Here is an 18,612-nt window from a genome sequence, read left to right as displayed (position 1 = left end):
GTTGAGAGGACTGCGTAACAGAGTGCAGCTGGAGCTACCAAATACCCCTTCTGTACCCCTGGCATATAATCCACAAATTCCCTAATTGTTAGACAAAAGTTGGGTGGAGCATTTGCGGACCTCTACCTGGACGATAAATTTCAAGCCCTACCATCAAGGCGAGAGGGAAATACACTATGGTTCTTCAAGACAATTCTGTACCACCGCATCGGGGCAACATGCTGTCAATTGCACAACACCTTTCCCAGTCTACCACCCGCACTACAGGCCCTCGAACACATAATAGTGGGACCATCACAGCATAAGCTTATAAAACGGCTTTATAACATAATGCAGAGCACCGCACCTGTGGCTAAACCCAAAGCAATGCATGATTGGAATGTGGAGCTAAACCCACCGCTTACAGAGGAACAGTGGGCATTCTGCTATGTTCAATTGCAGATGGTGTCCACCAATTACAAGTTACGTTTAATTCACTTTCAGTTTCTGCACCGTTTTGATAGAATACCTACCAAGCTTCATCGCATGGGACTCCAGCCGGACGACAGTTGCTGGAGGTGTGGTGCCGCACTGGCGACATTTCTGCACTTGGCCTGGAGCTGCCCCTCCCATTGCAAATCACTGGACTGTAGTTTTTACTAAGATTATTGTAATTTTGGGGATACAGACTGAACCTATTCCAACAGTGGGAATATTGGGATTTGTAAAGGATACCCCGATAGAGGTTTGGAAACTCCATGCTATGCTGTTGTTACTAGCAAAACGTAGGGTGGCCATTAACTGGGGGGAAAACATGCCCCTTTGATTAAGTCCTGGATACAGGGTATCACCTTTTGTCAAAACCAGCTGTCTATATTTTGGGAACTAATGCCAACGCAGTCCAAGCCCAAAGAGATCTGGGGTCCGGTCCTTGAGTAGCTACACACTCTTCAACCCGACAACACTAGTACCCTGAGCACAATGGAGGCTAACTTAGGAAACACGCCAAGCCACGGAAGCGAGATTAACTCTCCACCATACCCTCAATAAAGCCCAAAGCAATAAATGGGACATTTAGCTATGACACGGAGAGTTCTAGCTCTTACACTGGTTTGATAAGGTTCACTCAGACCTAAGCCTAAGCTGGGATAAGGCCCAATTGGCCCTTTGAGGATAAGTGACTGTTGCTCTGACCTATGTTTGTTCTGTTGTAGTTGTTGTTATCTCGACAGATAAGTACCTAAGTGATGGTTATGTCATTTACATGCAATACTGAGACATGTATGTACACTGTTGAAATGCCAATAAACAAAATAAAAAAATTAAATTAAAAAAAAAAAGTAGTTACATACAATTATCAATTCATGAGCATATTCCTTTTAGAATTCTATTGCACCACTGAGGGAAAATAGCTGTGTCAAATTTCGTGAACGTCAATCATTTAAAGTCCACACTATTACAAATATAGATATTAATCTACAGTTTGTAGGTATGTCTCCCTGCCCTCAACTGAATGTTGGACTATTCAGATTGTGGCACAGTCCTTGGTTGGTTAAAGACCAACTAAACCCCAGAAAGTTTGTAACACGAGTGAGGTCCTTGTGTGCAATGGTGTAGCGTGGGGAGGGGGGGCGGGACAGAGGGGCAGGTGCCTCAGGCGCAAACTCTTGAGGGGCAGTCTCAGGGGTGGAAGGCGCTAGCAACCCACGCTATGCCTCTGCTTGTGTGTAAATATACCTGTGATGTGCTGCACACATGGGGCCATATGTAGGTAGCTAAATACCGGTCGGTAACGGCCGAAAATATGTAATTTTCCCGTTACCGACCGGTATTTAAGCCCTTTCTAATGTAGGAGGCAGGTTATAAGGATTCGGTAGTTTACCGATTCCTTATTTTAAAATACCGAATCATTAAAAGCTCAAGTGAGTGCATTTTTGCATTCAGGATTCGTTATTTACCACCAACTACAAGTTGGTGGTAAATACAGAATAGCTTTAAAAAAGCAATAATTTGCTTTTTTCAAGGTGCCATGTGGCAGACATACATGCCCTTAGGGCATGTATGTGCACCACATGTGCACACATGCACGATTCTGGGGTGCAACAGGGTGTCAATCTGACACCCTGCCACCCTTGAATATGCTCCCCCTATTACTGAATCGGTATTTACCGAATCGGTAATAGTGAATGGCTTCCCATTCATTCCTATGGGCCTCCAGGCCCATAGGAGTGAATGGGAAGGTATTCCTTATTATCGATTCGGTAAATACCGAATCGGTAATAACGAATATTATCGAATCGTTAAAATTTACTGATTGTTTACCTACATTCTATTTACCGATTCTTAAATACTGAATCGGTAAAATTAGTTTTTAGGAATCGGTAGATAGAAATTACCTACATATGGCCCATGGTGTCTACATTTGAATTCCTACATGACAAAATGTTTTACATTGGTGTTGTGAAAAAGAAGCAAAGCAACATCACCAAATAAAATGATGGACGGAGTGTTGAAACTTTTCAAACACTCACCCCATTCACAGATCTGGGTTTAATCCATTGTTATTTTGCTCGCCACTTCACCCCAGTTTGTACCAAGTCATATGCAAATCATTCTTGGCTCTGTTCCCCCATTTTAACAGTCCAGTCCAAATTGCCATGCCAGGACCTCCCTGGACTGGAAACAAGGATCCTGGGACTGATTTTGGGGTATCACCTCTCATCAGCCAGACTAGCTTGAATCCAGTGGTGCAGCGAGCAAGGGACCCACGTCTGGGCATTCACCAGCAACGGTCCATGCAGGTGACAGCGGTGGGGCAGGGGGGAGGGGGGATTATGAGGGACGTTGCCTGGGAAAATTTAATTATTTATTTAATTTTCCCTTGTCATCATCCCTCGAAATCCCCTCTAACCAGGCTCCATCGCCCCACCGCTGTTACCTGCACGGACCACGTCTGGCATACACTGAGACACATAGCAACATCACAAAATAAAATAAATCAAGCAGTGCCCTTCTAGACAACACGGTTAGATGTAAACGTTAACTGAAATTATGCTAACGTTTTCCCAGGACCTACAATATACCTCTGCCTTATGGGTTCACACACTCAAATTTATCATGAAGCCCACGCCATGCATAAGCCTTTATTTCGCAATATAACTTGTACATGTTTGTAACATGTGCTTGCAGTGTAGAATAATATTATGCTTGCAGCATACACATAACTAGACCTAACAATCTTAATCATAAATTGGAATGATTTTTTTAAAACTATTTCTAAAACAATGCTTAGGTGGAGTTTATAAATGAGGGTTTTTCCAGCCTGTCTAACATTCTGAAAGCATATATGGCCTTAAAAAGTCGACACAGATTCTGGGTTTCTGTTATTTTCTACATGTTTTCTAAGTTTGTTATACATGGAGACTTATTTACTGCATGATGAGGCAGGAAGAGTGCATTTCTTTGCCCACCTTATGATAGGTACACCAGAACCTGAGAATATTCAAGTAGATGGGCTCTTTGTGTCCGCTGACTCTTAGATCATTTTAAGTAAGATGACTTGGAGGACAAAAGGGTCATAGAATGATTATTGACAAGAGCTTATGGTAATTTAAAATACATTCACACGAGATGTGCATGAGATTTGAGAAGTTGAGAACAGCTTCCATGAGATTTCCTCATGATTACACTGCTGTACAAGCTAGGTGATTCCACAGCCCGAATAGCCATTATTAGTAATTCAGCTTGGCATCCTCAATACTCAGGAATCAGTATTTCCCCATTTATATGCTATATTGAGGACCACATCCTTGAACATCTTTGATTAAGATTCCATGCTTGCCTGAACTTTCTTCATTTACAACTGGACGGATGAGATTTCTACCAGAATTGATGTTTAAATCGCCTAGCACAGTTCCCAGCAATAAAGGACGATTTGCCTGCCCATAGAACTATATGACTACCCTGCTGTAAGAGGATGTGATGATGAGTTGAAGTTGTCATTCCCTCCATGTAGGAAAGGGCCCCTTTTTGCATGGTTATCCCTGACTTTTTGCCTGACATCTTATGCAACCTGACTTGATGTGCCCTGCGTCCCTGCCAATCAGGTTCCCAGGGCCTAACCTGACTTGATGTGCCCTGCGTCCCTGCCAATCAGGTTCCCAGGGCCTGTGTTCTTTCCCAAAACTGTACCTTTGTACCCACAGTTGGCACATCTCTGGCCACAGGTAAGCCCCTTGTAGAATGTACCATGGGCACTATGATCAGCAAAGGCCTCTAAAGGCTGTAGCAACTATTGTACCAACCTTAGAGGCCCTGTACCTTAACACCCACACACTGCCATTGCAGGCTCTGTGTTTTAGTGCAGAGAAAAGTGAAGAGTCGACATGGCACACATCGCTAAGTCCTGCACTGCAACCCACTGCCTGGGGCCTAGGTAAGTCACCCCTCTAGCAGGGTGCTCTAGCCCCCAGGTGAGGGTGCAGTGGCATGAGCCCTGTACCCCTACAGTGTCTAAATCCATTCATAGACATTGTAAGTGTAGTAAAGCCATAAAGAGTATATGGTCTGGGAGTTGGTCATTACAAACTCCACAGCACCATAATGGAACTAAAACCTGGGAAGTTTGGTAGCAAACATCTCAACACATTAAACCCACACTGAGTGTGGGATTGTATGTAAAATACACTTAGAGGGCGTCTTAGAGATGCCCCCTGAAAAACGACCAGCCCTGGGGTGGTTCCTGTATTGTTGTCTGCCATTTGCCACCACTAGACAGGTTTCTGGGCCCCTGGGTAGAGAGCCTGTGCTCTCTGGGTCCAGAAACAAAGCCCATCCTGGGAAGAGGTGTCATGCCTCCTCACCAGGATGGTCTGGGTCCACGAAGGGGAAGCTTCAAAGGCCTGCCGCATTTGTAAGCTGTGCCTCCCTTTTGCTTACCCCAGCAAGTGGCACCCACCGGTTCTCCCCCCTCCCCCCCCACTTTGGGTGGGAGAATCAGTGGGAAAACCAAGCTAGGAGAAGAGGCGTGCTCACCTTTGCCAACCCCACCCCTCAGGTGGGAAAGGCGATGTGAAGCACACTTCTCAGTCTCCTCCATCTTGAAGATGAGGGGACCCAGCCAATTTGGGAGAGGCTCATGCCCCCTCCCACTGGAGTGTAGCATAATAGGGGGGAGTACCCACCCCATTGGTCCTGAAATGAAATGAAATGAGGATTTATTGAGCGCGATAGCTACCCTGAGGCGTCCCAGCGCTAACGGACAGGCGTGTGGGTGAGAATTGAGACACTTAATCAGATTTATTAAAGAACAGGGTTTTTAGCTGTTTACGGAAAGAGAGCAGATTGGGCTCTGATCGGAGATGAAGGGGGAGGGCGTTCCATAGTTTGGCCGAGTTGTAGGAGAATAAGCGGCCCCCACATCTGACTCTTTTGATCCTGGGGATAATGATGAGGAAGGAGGAGATTGATCTGAGATGTCTGTTTGGTATGCAGGGGATAGCCAGTGATTGATTAATGAGAGCGCCGGTTTTCCAAAAGGCTCGGTGGATGAAGTCATAGGTCCTGACTTGCACACCCCTTTAACACCCCTAAATTTAGTATTTAGGGGCAACCCTGAACCTTGCCCCCTCAGATTTGAGGAAGAAAGAAGAAGGACCAAAGAGCCGTGCTGACTCAGGAAGAAGAGGACACCTACTGCTTTGGCCCCAGCCCTACCTGCCTGTCCCAACTTTGACCTGCCTACAGTGATAACGCTGGTGAGTCCAGCAGCCCGCAGAGCCCAGAGGACCTGCCCTTCAACCATCAGTAAGACTCTGTCTCCTGTGAGCACCAGATTTGCTCAAGCAAAGAGTCACCCACAAAATCTGGATCCAGGCGGCTCTGCGCTTTTGCACCACTCTGCACCCGACACACTCGGCCCGAGTTCGAGTGGCATAACACCACGAGGAAGTCTCCCTAGCTTCAAGCCGACGCCTGCAGCCTCAACCTGAAGGGTCCCCCTGACCATGACCGGAGCTGGTAAGAAGAACCCGACGCCAAAAGCCACCCTTCCACCCGGCACCCCACGGCCTTAGTTGGTCCAACCAACGATATCCAGGCATCCCCCAAGAACCCAACTTACCTCTCCAGCCTGTGGTAGCCTTCAGGACGCCTCCCTACCTGAGCCTGCAGCTGTTTTGCCGAACCAAAGGTCCCCATTGGAATCCACAGGGACCCCCGATGTCTCCTTGGCACACTGCACCCAGCCTCCCCTGTGCGGCTGGTGGTGCAGCTCCTGTGCTGATAGTTGGCCCCTGCAGTGCTGATCCAAACCCCAGGAGCTTGGTTCCCAAATCCAAGTGGCTTGCTTGTAAGCTGTTCCTGACCGAAGGCCCTCTTAGCCCCATTGGCTACCATTGGGCACCTGCACTCTGCACCCGGCAGCCCCAGTGCTACTGGAGGTGCAAATTGAGTGCCTACCTAGACCCTCGGGAACCTTGGTCCTGACCCACAAAACTCCCACTCGTATGACGTTTACTTACGTGTGAAGCCGATAACTATTTTTCTCCCAAAGAAACCAATGTTACGATTTTTTTTGCAAAAATGTTCGAAGTGTTGAGCTGCATTTGAGAATATGAAGCCCCAAAACACAATAAGAAGTTATGTTGGCGGAATTTGCATTGCTGCTAGAAGAAGTTTATTTGCTATATGTTATTTGAGTCTCAGAAAAACAGTTTACTGGTGAGGACAAAATTAGAAGAAAACACACAAAATGTGTAGATCCAGGGACTCATTCAGATGCTCATGACCATGGCTATCACTTCCATTACATGAGTTAGGACAGCACCCTTAGTGTGGCACCTTGTATTGGTGTAAAATTATGGAATTTGCCATTTTACAGTAGAGGTGCTTCCGGAGGCACATTTCCATTTTGTTCAGAAACACTGGAAATCTTTGCACGGTTTCTGCATATTAACATAACTTTGGTTTTCAAGGTGTTTAACATAAGACAGTTACCACTTATCCAACCACTCACCATTCCCCCCTCTACAGGTAGATTTGTATCAGAGACTCTAGGTCTTGTATCAGCTGCAACAGGGCTTGGTGGTCATGTGCATAAAGAAGCTAAGGGTAATAATTGCAAAAGCATTCAGATGTCAAAAGTGTATTCCTTTCCTACGCTTCTATAAAACAGGTGTCCCAAAGATGACACTTTTACATTAAATTGCTAAAATGGTAATATCTTTGTCAGTGAAACTATACCCTAAGATAACTATAATTTGTGCCCTCACCATGCACAGTTTTCTCATTAATAAATTCATTGCACATGTTGCACTGATAATATGAATGATATCATAGACGATGTCATGAGTGATGAGAGAGAGGGAGAGAGAGATAACATTCCAAAACTCATAGAGGATAAAACACCTCAACTTCTGTAGAAGTCCTATCCTTATATCTGGATAAAAAGAAGTAAGTGGCATCAATAACAAGTCTCTTTTAATCATCGTTTGTATAGATTATATATATTCTATATCAAGTCTATGGTCATTGCACATCATATTTCACCATCCTCGCACGTAATGTTTGTAGTGTCTTTCCAATTTGATGTAAATATTTGTAGAGTATTAGCAATAAGAAGATCTACAAATTTTCTGTTAAAAACATTTCTGATTTAGGGTTGTGGCTCGTATTACTTTAGAAACGACTGTGTGCATTGTATGTACTATGATGTTCATGTGAAAGAGTTCTTCTAGATTGTGAACCAACGTTCATTCTAGGGCTGCTTCAGAACATGTATCTACTCAGCTCAGTGTTCCCTCAATATAATAATGTCTAGCGTACAATTTCAAAGAACCCTTTCAGTTATCACCATCTGGTAAAATACTTTCTGAAATGCAAGGAGAGCTACTAGGGGTTCCTGCTCTTCTCTGCTGTCCTTGTATTGGTTGCACCTACTTTCAGTCCTCGCTTTTTTGGTGGATGTCCCTGCAAGGCTGTGGTGGTTCCATAGGGCATTATACATATATTCTTCTCCAAGATGGTACTCTCATGCACTTAATAACGAAAATCAATCTAAGCTGGTGCTCCACTCTTAATGGCCCTGACAGAAAATACCATATGAGCAACCCAATGGATATTAGACGGATACGTTGCAACATTACTATTTGCCGGGCTAACTGGTGGATCTTGTTTGATAATGCATCCAATTTTCTAGGTTCTCATCTTCCCATATGTTCATTTTGGGCTTGTAAACTTTGTCACAACCCTGGCAGAGTGAGTCCATTGCAATCTGATATAGTCGGTAAAAGATACAGCCCTTCTAAGTTCCCCAAAAGTAATGTGCGGTATTTCAGAATAGAGTTTTATCTTGAGAATGCCTAAGAATGTTTCCTTAGGATGAGCATGACATCTTTTTTAGGTTTGGCTTTAGCTGTTTACCAGAGCTCATAAAAGCACAAACACGAATCAGGAAATGCAGTATAACAAGGACTTTAGCTCCATTCCTTTGGTGATATTCTTTACGGGCAATAGCTGTGTTAAACCATCTATGCAGTAGCTCCATTGCTCAGAGCTGATGGAGATTGGTAATGAAGATCCCATGTTAAATACAGTGTAGCAAGTGGCTTTGCATGGTGTAACCATATTGCAAATACAATAGCAAGAGGTTTCATATTGTGAAGTCTGTGACCGATGCAAAAGGACGGTGTGAACTTAGTGACATATACCATAGAATGGGTTTTATGTTGTTTAACAATGATATCTATGCTATTTTTTGCATGGACTAGAAAGGTCTGCTTTCCATTGTGTACCTTTGTTATTTTATGTTTAGCATTTAGTGGTTTAGGGTATTTTTTTCTTTTTAAAAATGTGAACAACAACTGGACATTGATTGATTACTTATTACAGTTTGTTTTGTGGAGTTCTGTGTTTTTGTCCAACAATGCTTCTGTGAGTAAGACTTGGAATGCTCTGCCTCACGAGCATGAGGCTCAAGCGGAATTTACTTGGTTCTCATTTTGGGTAAGATTGTAAGGTAGGACTGGAAGGCCAGGGTTAAAAGATTTCCCTTGTCACAGTTGGAGCCCTGTCACCCTCTGAATCACTTTCCACAGTCACACTTGAACTACCCTGGAGGTGCATTATTATTGCTCTCGAAGAAAGAGGAAATGAGCCCTACTAATGCCTATTATTGCAGTGCCTACTCCTTTGCCACCTCAAGCTCCAGCAGGTGCAATGCAAGTCTTCATTGAAACGCAGTAATTGCTTGCCATGTTGCATATGACAGAAGAAGCAGGGCTGGTACAACATCTATTTGAATTGCTCGATCTGCTATACCCAAGATGATCACTGGATCCAAACGCAATGATGTGGAGTAAGCTGGTTAATAGTGCATATTACATTAAACAAAGACATGATCAATGTGCTTTGCTACCTTCCTCTCCCCGAGCAGTGATCGCTGTATGTTTTATTTTGACTGCTCCTGGACGTGGTGCTCCTCTATTTTGATAATGACAGGGGTGGGTGAGGTATGTTACATCATATTGGCTTATCTGGTATAGAGACCCTGCCATCAAGCTCACCTTATCGCATACTTGTCCTGCACGTGAATGGCACTCTGCTGCACAAGGGCACTGTATTTGTGCATGCACACAAGGGAACTGGAGTGACCTAGAGGCTGGTGCTTTTAGAGCGGCACCAACTAGGGAGATCAGCTGTAGATGCAGAGCTGTTCCTGGGCAGCCAGAGGCTAAGTCCCTGAGCAGTGGATGAGGGTCGTCAAGGTGGAGGGAGCTGAGATTCTGTTCACTTATACAACTGGCATTTAGCGGTGACAATAAGCATAACTGGTGATGCTCATTTTATAGGAGGGCAGGGATCCTTGCTAGAAGTTGGTAGTTGGGAGCGACCTGCCATTGTCACTGGGAAAGTGTTCTTGAAAGTAAATAAATGAATAGCCTGGGTCATTATTTCCCCACCCAATCTTTGGCCAGCCTTAAGTGGGAAAGGAGACAGTCCAGGCTCACAACCATAGAAACAGGACTTCACTTATGAGCAATTGTTTCAGCCTTGATTCAAGAGTAGGACAAGTCCATTGCTAAATAACTACACAGCTTTTGTTCACCACCATCCTCAATGGAGACACAAGAACAATTGTTAATGGCCTTATGGTAAAAAAGCAAAACACCATAAATGACAGAACTCTCATATCTCTTATAGACTATCAGTCATACGCTACCTGAAGCTCTCACTTACCTCATAGAGTTCCAGTCACATACTAGTGAAAATATTCTCAAACCCCACACATACCAGCAGTCCGGCACCACCAAGAGCACTCCCTCGCCTATTATAGTATTGGTTTCGCACTACCAATTTCACTTTCACACCTCTCAGAGAGTTGTAGTCTGAGACCCCGGACAGCACTGTCATTGCATGATGAAGACAAGGTAGTTATGCATGGAACATACTGGGTCATTATGGACAGATGATGGCGGTAGTGTCTGTGGGACAGAAGTTTCTACTTTATAGTCCGTGTTGGCTGTCAAATTGTTAACTTTCGTGGCGCACCCTCAACAACATGAAAAATAAACTCGGGGAGGGTGCAGAGATTTGAAACGGGCAATGGACTTCCACTTTAAGCTTTATTGTGAATAAGTGAGAGAGATTTTAACTTACTTAGTCTAAATAAAGAAACTGCATCTGCTTGCATTTTTGTTTAACTCGCTGCTATTCTGTACACTTTGTTTCACATTGATTTTTATTTTCTTGACAGATGGTGCTAATGTTTCTCTGGGTATTTCTCTGTTCCCGACAAAGGATCGAGTCTTTGCAATCTAGAGAGGTGTAAAGACTTTACAGCCTCGAATCCTATTTTCTGGATTATTTAAATCTTGGATTCTATACATCAGTTTTGAAGACCTCTGTTGCGGCTTTCAGAAATTAAAAAAGGTATGATTGCACTGTCCTTGTGCTTCTTTCAGTTTGAAGTACTAATAATTCTATCTATCTATCTATCTATCTATCGGTTTGTCTGTTTGTGTAGGTATCAAATATTTATTACTGAATGAGCACAAAACATCACATTAAGATGTGTATAGCATTACCACATGCTTAATTGGAGTTGAGGAAGTAGGAGTGTAAATACTAAATGTATAAAATGCAGTAAACTGTTGCTACGTAAAATAATATAGGAAACACCTGTTAATATAATACGAAGTCAGGAATCTTCGATGAAGTGGAAAAATATATTTTTGCATTGACCTAGACCTATGTATCTAACTAGGTGGACAACATGAACGTTTATGGTATTCTCATCGTTTCTGAGTTTGTACTTTCTTTTCTAACTTCACTTGCTATGAAAGGTCCATAGTCCATGTTTTCACACTCAGCCACAGCATAGTGTGCAGTTTCAGAAAAATAATTCATTTAGCTATTACTAGGCTATTTCTGATCAGAGATTCAATTGAGGAGAGATCATTTAAAAGTAAGCTAGATGGGGTCAGCTGAAGATACATGTATGTCAAACTTAATTCTGTCAAGGTTCTCTGGAAAGAGTACCTTTCAAAAGCAATTGCAAATTGTATTTTTAGCAAGGCTATACCTTTCTTGTTGTTTCTTGAAATACACTATCTAAATTTTATCCATATTTGGGTAGCATAAAGATACATGAATTGCTTCAGTAATTCCAAATGAAAGTTTCTGTCGAGGTTAAAGAAGGGATTGAATCTATTTTACTGAGTTAACTACAACTTCTTCAAAACATTTCATACAATGTGTGAAGAGTTTGCTTTTTCTATTTATACCTATCCCTAATTCATGTTTCGTAAGAAACCACTTAGGAGATTCACTCTATTGGTTGTTGATTGGATCTAGTGTGAGGCAATATATTCCTATTGTGGTATACTTTAATGAGGGAAAGCAAAATACTATTTTATCATTAGGGATTGCAAAACCTTTTATAGAGCTTTTCGTTTCATTTGTGTTTGACCCCCAGATAACATTTTAATAAAGGTTTTCAAAATTATAATCTAGGTAACAGTGCATTTAACTGGAGGGTTCTGATACATACTTTTTAATCATATCCTCATATATGGTAAGCAATCATTTTCTGGTGCAAAAGGCTTATCTTAGCAAAGATGCATGGGCCCGATTCACAGAACTAACTTAAGTTAAAATTCTAAACTTACTACCATTTTGGTATTCACTGAAGACACTTACTCATTTTGGTAGCTTATCCACTTGGGCATTCATGGAAAGCTTTGAGTTCTTGGTAATTCCAAGGTTTCTTACCTCTTTGAATATATTTTGGGGTGGTCCTATATCGTCTGGCCAGGTGCAGAGAGGATCGCATTTTTTCCAGTCGCCACAGGGGAGTATTTCTGTTTTGGAGATGTTCAATTTGAGATGCTCCATGCCATCCTCTAACTAATAGCCCAAAGCAGCTGAATATTTTTAAATTTCCAATGTCATTGGGTCTTTCAAATTTAAGAAGTATCAGTGTGTCATCTGTGTAGTTATATCAAGTAATTTCTAAAACATTAATCAAAGTTCTAGTGAGGATTTTATGTGGACATTGAAAAGAAAGGGTGAGATAATAAAGCTTGAGGGACTCCGGCTTTTGCGTTTTGATGAGAGTGGAGGAGTATATATCACATTTGTTTTTAGGTTTAGGGGAAGGCGAGATCCAAGTGAGAGCCGTATACTTTATGCCGGCTTTCTTGAGTCCTAGGTTTAGTGTGTCATGATTGACTGTATCGATGGCAGCTGAAAGGTCCAATATGACATAAAGATCCTAAAGCTAGACTCCATTTCAAGCAGTCTAAGACAACATTTTCTCCCTGACCATCTGCAGGTCTATCTTTGATGTAGATGCAGTATGTCCTTATCTTTACAAGAACATGTGAAGGTGTCAAGTCTTCCAGACAGTGGCATTGATTAGACACCTAATAGAACACGTAATGCAACATCAGTCTGGGGCAAAAGTCTTGTTATCTGTGCTTCAAGACCAGCTAACAACAATAACATAAACAACGTAGTCTGAACAGACATATATTTATTTAAACTAATGCATCTAAGACTAGAATATTGATGCACACTGGTTATTTCAGTAATTCCTCAGGAATTCTCCATCTCAGATAAGATTAGGGATCAACGCTATAAAAGGGTCAACAAGTGGCCATTTAGATAGAGAGGTCCTTTACCCCAGATTATCACACAAGATCCTTGCAGAGACTGCCATACTGCCTCAGCATCCCGTCTTTCGCAGAGAGCTGATATCGAGCCAAGTCAGAGACAAGAGGAGTTGACCCCAACTGATGATTGACGAAGGAGCACTCTCTCCCGGCTACTGATAACTATAGCTTCTTGCTGTAAACAGGTATGCAATGTGCTGATTCCTCCTAAGAAACTCTAGAAGCAAGTTAGGCTACTTCATACTTTCATAGTATAGCACATAGAGGTACGTTTTAGGTTGCCAGATGATGTTCCCACTATGGTAGAAATGTTCATAATTTATTTTCCATGTCAGCTGTTTTAATAATATTCTGTGTGGTTACTTTACATATGCTAAACCAGTAGGATTAGACTGATGAAATAAAACCCTTTTACGCATAAAGGTCTTTCTCTTAGTGCATTGCTTGTGTGTGATATTATAAAGCACGAAATCGAGTTTGAATTACCACTATATCCTGATCCCACTTTAGGGACCGTTTGTAACCCAGAAAGTACAGACGACATGTCTACTACGCATTGAGTGGGGTTGTGTGGGACTACAATAACCATTTTTTGACATTCAAACACTGATGGACTGAACTAAGTTCAATGAAGTTGTAGTTTACATGACAAAGTGAAGTAGAGCAGAAACCCCATTCTGGTCTACTCCATTGTTAAAGCCATGCCGTATGGAGTTTAGGGCTGATTCAGTGCCTGTTCCTGGATAGAATACTGCTTGGCAATCAGAAAGTAGGGAGTTATCTTCAGTGAATTGTGACATCTGGGCAAAGGCTGCTTTTTCCATAAGTTTGCTTAGTGATGGTCCATTTGCTATAGGTCTGGAATTGTTGGGGTCTTGAGGGTCCAGGTTTGTTTTCTTTAATAATGGGTGTAAATGTTCTCCTTTTTTAAGTCGTCTGGAAAAACTCCCATTGTTAAGGACTTGTTGATCAGTGTTCTGACTGGAATGGCTGCTGAAATTTGGAAGATTTTTGGGGGACAAGAATCCGAGGTGCAACCTACTGGATTGCTAACTTTGAAAAGATCCACAAATTCAGTTGGTGATAGTTTTTTGAAGGAGTGCACAGGATGTGTTAATCTTCCCCTGGAAGTGTTTTTTTGGGAAAAGGGTTACTGTTTGTTTTTTATGTGTGTAAAGTATGAATAAAACGTGTCCACTTCTGTAGTGTAACAAGTTGCCAATTTATGACGAAATTCCATAGTAATGAGATAGCTTCCTTCCGTGCGTTTTGGATTGCAAAATTCTCTGAGTTTTAAATATTGGGGCATTGTGCGTTGTGGATTCTGCTTGAGTAGTAGTTTTTTAAAGTTTTTTTGATTGTTGACTTGTACATTCTGTTTTGTTTGTGTAAGCGTATTTTGTTTGAGGGTGGTTTGTTTCAAATAAGTTGAATTGAAGGGATGCAATTTGTTGTTTTATCCTGTTTAAATCTGCTTTCATCCAAGAAGCTTTTTGCTTTTGTAATGTTTTGATGTGTTCCATGGGAATAATATGTCAAAAGCTTCATGATGCCATCCATAGAGTTTTTTAACTCAGTTTATTGTGTCCAGATCTGGGTTTCTAGGTCTTTCAAATTCAGCTTGTTCCAAGATCTGCCAGTAAACTAAGTTTAACAGAGGCGAGTTGCGCTGTCTTGTGTTAAAAGGCAACCAGATGGTGGTTTGAACACGTGACTGGAGTATCCCTTTGAAATGCAACTAGGTCTTGCTTGCCAAAAATGATATGCGAGATTTGCCCTGCAATGTATGTGGGTTTGAGAATGAGCTGTTTATGTTGAGCGTGTGTAGACCAGTGATGATCATTCTGGAGAGAGGAATAGGTCACCAAGAATGCACAGGTTTGAGTACTTGGTGTGTAGAATTGAAACTGTATCTAGAATAATGTCTGGGAATTTTCCTTTGCTAGGTGGTGGTCTGTAAAGAAGGAGGAAGCGACAGGAAATGGTTGGGGTAAGGTTGCAATTGAGGAGGGCCTTACTACCTTGGAAGGAAGCAGCCTCAGCTTTGGTTAGAGTTATTTCCTTAAATATGATGACTCAGTGGTTTCCTTTTTTGCCTGTACAATTTTGTGTAAACGTTTGATGGCCTGGTAATCATCTTCATGCAATTCTGGAGCCATGTCTTCCTCCAGCCAAAATTCAGCTATGAAGAATAAGTCAGGTTCTCTGTAACCAAATGGTAGAAGGTGTGGTGCGTGTTTTTCGACACAAAATGAGCAATATTTAGTAGGCAAGTTTAAATGAGATGTTTTGGAGGTGGTGTAATTTTGTGTTGCAGGAGAGTGAGTATTCTCCTTGGAAGTTGTAGGTAGTTTGTTATTGGTGATTGTGTTTGCTGTAGCAGGACAGAAATGCACTTCTTTTTGGGTGTTATCCTTGTCCATCAGGCATTTTGTTGGGTCTGTGTGTGCAGGTGGTGGGAAGACTGGTTGGAATTCAAAGGATAGGCTTTTGAGTTGTCTTTGAATAGTAGCATTGTTGTGTGGTAGACAAGAGAAAGTGACGTTATGATAAGTGGTGTGGATTAGCTTGCTTTTGTGTATGCTGAAGGGCAGGGGAAGGCTTAAGTGAGAAAAGGGAGAGCATGTTTGATATTTAGGGAGTATAGATATTACTGTGTGAGGTAGTGGTATAGTGGGGATAGATTGGGGTTTTGCACAGGGTTGTGGTTTGTATATAAGTGAAGGGGCTCATGTATGGCTGTAGGAATATGAAGGTGTGTAGGACTGTTTTGTGGAGATGGATTGTTGTTGGTGGAATGCCCTTTATTTGCTTGGAGTAGTAGTAGCATTGAGAGATTTTATGCATGTTAGTTGTTCTAAATGTCTTCTGTTTGATTGTATAGGAAAGAAAATGGGCAATGTTCTCGGCCCTAGGCTATACTAGGCCCGAATAGTTCCAAACAAGTATGTGGTCCTTATCCTCACTGTCCTTTGGTTCAAAGTTTGGGCGGAGATACCCTGGGAAGAGGGCTAGTATAGGTTGGTGGTGAGGTCATGTGACCCTCTCTGTCTATTAAGCTCATCTGCAGGCCCAGCAACCACCAAATTGAAATGAGTGCACCTGGAAGAGGGGCGTGCTCCAATTTCTAATTCACAACTTGTGTCTGTGAGACCAGCTAGAGACGGGGGAATGGAGGACAAGATGAGAAAGCAAGACTGGGTCTTGCAGCGGTAAAGATGCTGTTAATGTTAGGCAGAACTGCACAAAATACCAAAACCTTTACAGTCAACAGAAGCACAATTGGTCCCAAAAAGCTGATCTAAAGCTGATATCCCTTCCCTCAGCTTTGACTCAGCAGAATCCTTGCGGGACCTTTGATTATAGTCCGAGGAGTACATAGCTTTTGGGCTGATAAGTAGACTCAGATAGTCAGGAGGGCATTTGAGGGGAGAGGCAGGAGGCAATGAGAGCAAGGGTTACATTAAATGAAAGTACTCAGAATTACATGGTGTGACTGGAGAGGGAAAGGAGAGCAGAAGACAGAAAAAACAGATACTGCAAAAAGTGAAAGGAAGGGGCTTTTACTGACGTCTTCAAGGAACACAGGCTTTATTTGAGAAACAAGAGAGTGCAGCGCTAACAGGATCAGAGTCCAGATAGACCATTGGATGTTACCAGAAATCACAAAGTAACAGGTATTACACTATGTTATATTTTGTAAACGGTCAGCCCCTTGGTTAAGGCCAGATTAAGAGAAGGAGTTCTCTCTGCAGGTGTGTCAAGGGGTTCCAAATCAGTACATCAATTTTTGCTATATTGCTAAGCAAACCTTCCTATACCATTCACTCCCATTGACAAATTACATAATACCTGTAACTTAAGTGCATGTTTCAATTTTGTAAAGTAGATTTGTTGAGCAAAAATGGAAAATATAAGTCATCAACGTGATTTGTCTGTAAGCTGACCTAAAGATAGAGATTCATGGTTTACCGACTCTGGTCCACCTTCTAAGATATGCAGAACAGTGCAAGCATTAACAGCTCGTGGTAAATACTGTAATCAAAGGTTGGTGTATTTACTGGGTGTGGTACATCCATATAGTAATGAGATATAACTCGCAATCCCCAATTAATACACTGATATTAGCATGTTTTGTCTTTATTTCTGGCTATATCGCATGAAATTGTTTGTCCATATTTTCCCTGGTGAAATCAGTTAGAGGGAAATTGTAGGGATGTAATGCTTAGCATGCAACTTGGAATTCTGTCCCTTTGCAAATTCCAGTATGCTCAAGGTTTGTAATTTATCTCACAGCTCAGAATCAGAGCCTCTGTGTTAGGTATCTTTAGTCTGTCAAAGAATACTTTAAAATGTGTACTCCAAAGCCTTAATCAGTTCTATGTTTTTTAACTTGTTTATATTTCTGGGCCTTTTCCCCCTATTTTGTTAGTTTTACCAAGACTCAAGTCTTTTTACGTTGTGATATATCTACATTAGCCATTTCAGATTTGAAGAATCATTCCTGTTGGGGTACTAAGAAACATCATTTATTTGGTATTCACTGTATATAATGCTCCAGTAAAAATTATAGTAAGAGGCCTTCTAAATCAGAACATACAGTAATAGAAACATGTTTATACAGAATATAAAATTAATAGGAACTTAATTTGTAATCATAATAGTTTGCATTCTAAGTACAATTTTAAAGTTGGGGAGAGAATCTAACATGTCCAGAGAGATTTCGATTATAATAAAGAAAATGCACATAAAGGCAGAGGTGATAGGATGTGTAAGCATACGTTAGAAGATATACCTGAATGCATCTGCAAGCATTGAAAATGTCATGAAGTTAAAGTCTAGATATAATGGCAAGCCATCTGAACACTTTCTTTAAGCTCTTAGGTTAGCATGATGGTGCCAGTGAGGTACTCATTTAGAAAGTCATCTTACAACCCAATTGGACCTTTTGCTGAAGGTTGTTAAACATCAGGGGGCCAACAACTAAACTGCGGCCTGTAAGCCAGAATCCCCGCTTCCAAATTATTGCCTGCTACTACCCAGGTGACCATCTCATACCCAACGCATCTTGCAGTGCCCGAAGGCCCCTAACCCTGTCTCGTTCCCCCAAACAGAGGCCCAAGCCTTCTCTGTCTCGTCAGCTCCCCGCCCGGCGCACCCCCTCAGCCTCCTTTACAGCAATGCCTACCGAAAGGTGATTATCTTATCAAGCGGCCGACAAACCATCTCTACCAGCCCCACTCCCCAGGCAAGTCCCTGCCTGTAAAAACACCGCCCCCGTCACGCCTCGCGCCACCCAGTGTGCACAGTCAGTCAGGCCAACCCGCTTCCTCTGCTTATTTGCTCTGTCTAACAGCTGCCCTCGCACCCAGCAACATCCCCCCCCCCCCACCCGGAGACCTACCCTTACTCCCAGTCCTCAAATACTCCCTGTGCAGATGGACTTTTTGCCCCCAGGTCT

The 18,612-nt window shown here is 42.3% G+C and overlaps 1 protein-coding gene across 1 annotated transcript in view; it reads left to right on the top strand.

Moving 5' to 3' along the window:
- Window positions 1-18,612, top strand: part of JAKMIP1 (janus kinase and microtubule interacting protein 1) — a 1,879,738-nt gene that overhangs the window by 154,539 nt on the left and 1,706,587 nt on the right. Inside the window, 1 exon segment of the mRNA XM_085642441.1 lies at window positions 10,733-10,908. The gene's annotated coding sequence lies outside the window, so the exon portion shown is untranslated.

Source organism: Triturus cristatus, chromosome 2_2 (assembly GCF_964204655.1).
Source record: "Triturus cristatus chromosome 2_2, aTriCri1.1, whole genome shotgun sequence".
In the NCBI taxonomy this organism is placed as follows: Eukaryota; Metazoa; Chordata; class Amphibia; order Caudata; family Salamandridae; genus Triturus; species Triturus cristatus.
This window is presented reverse-complemented; position numbering and strand designations above follow the sequence as displayed.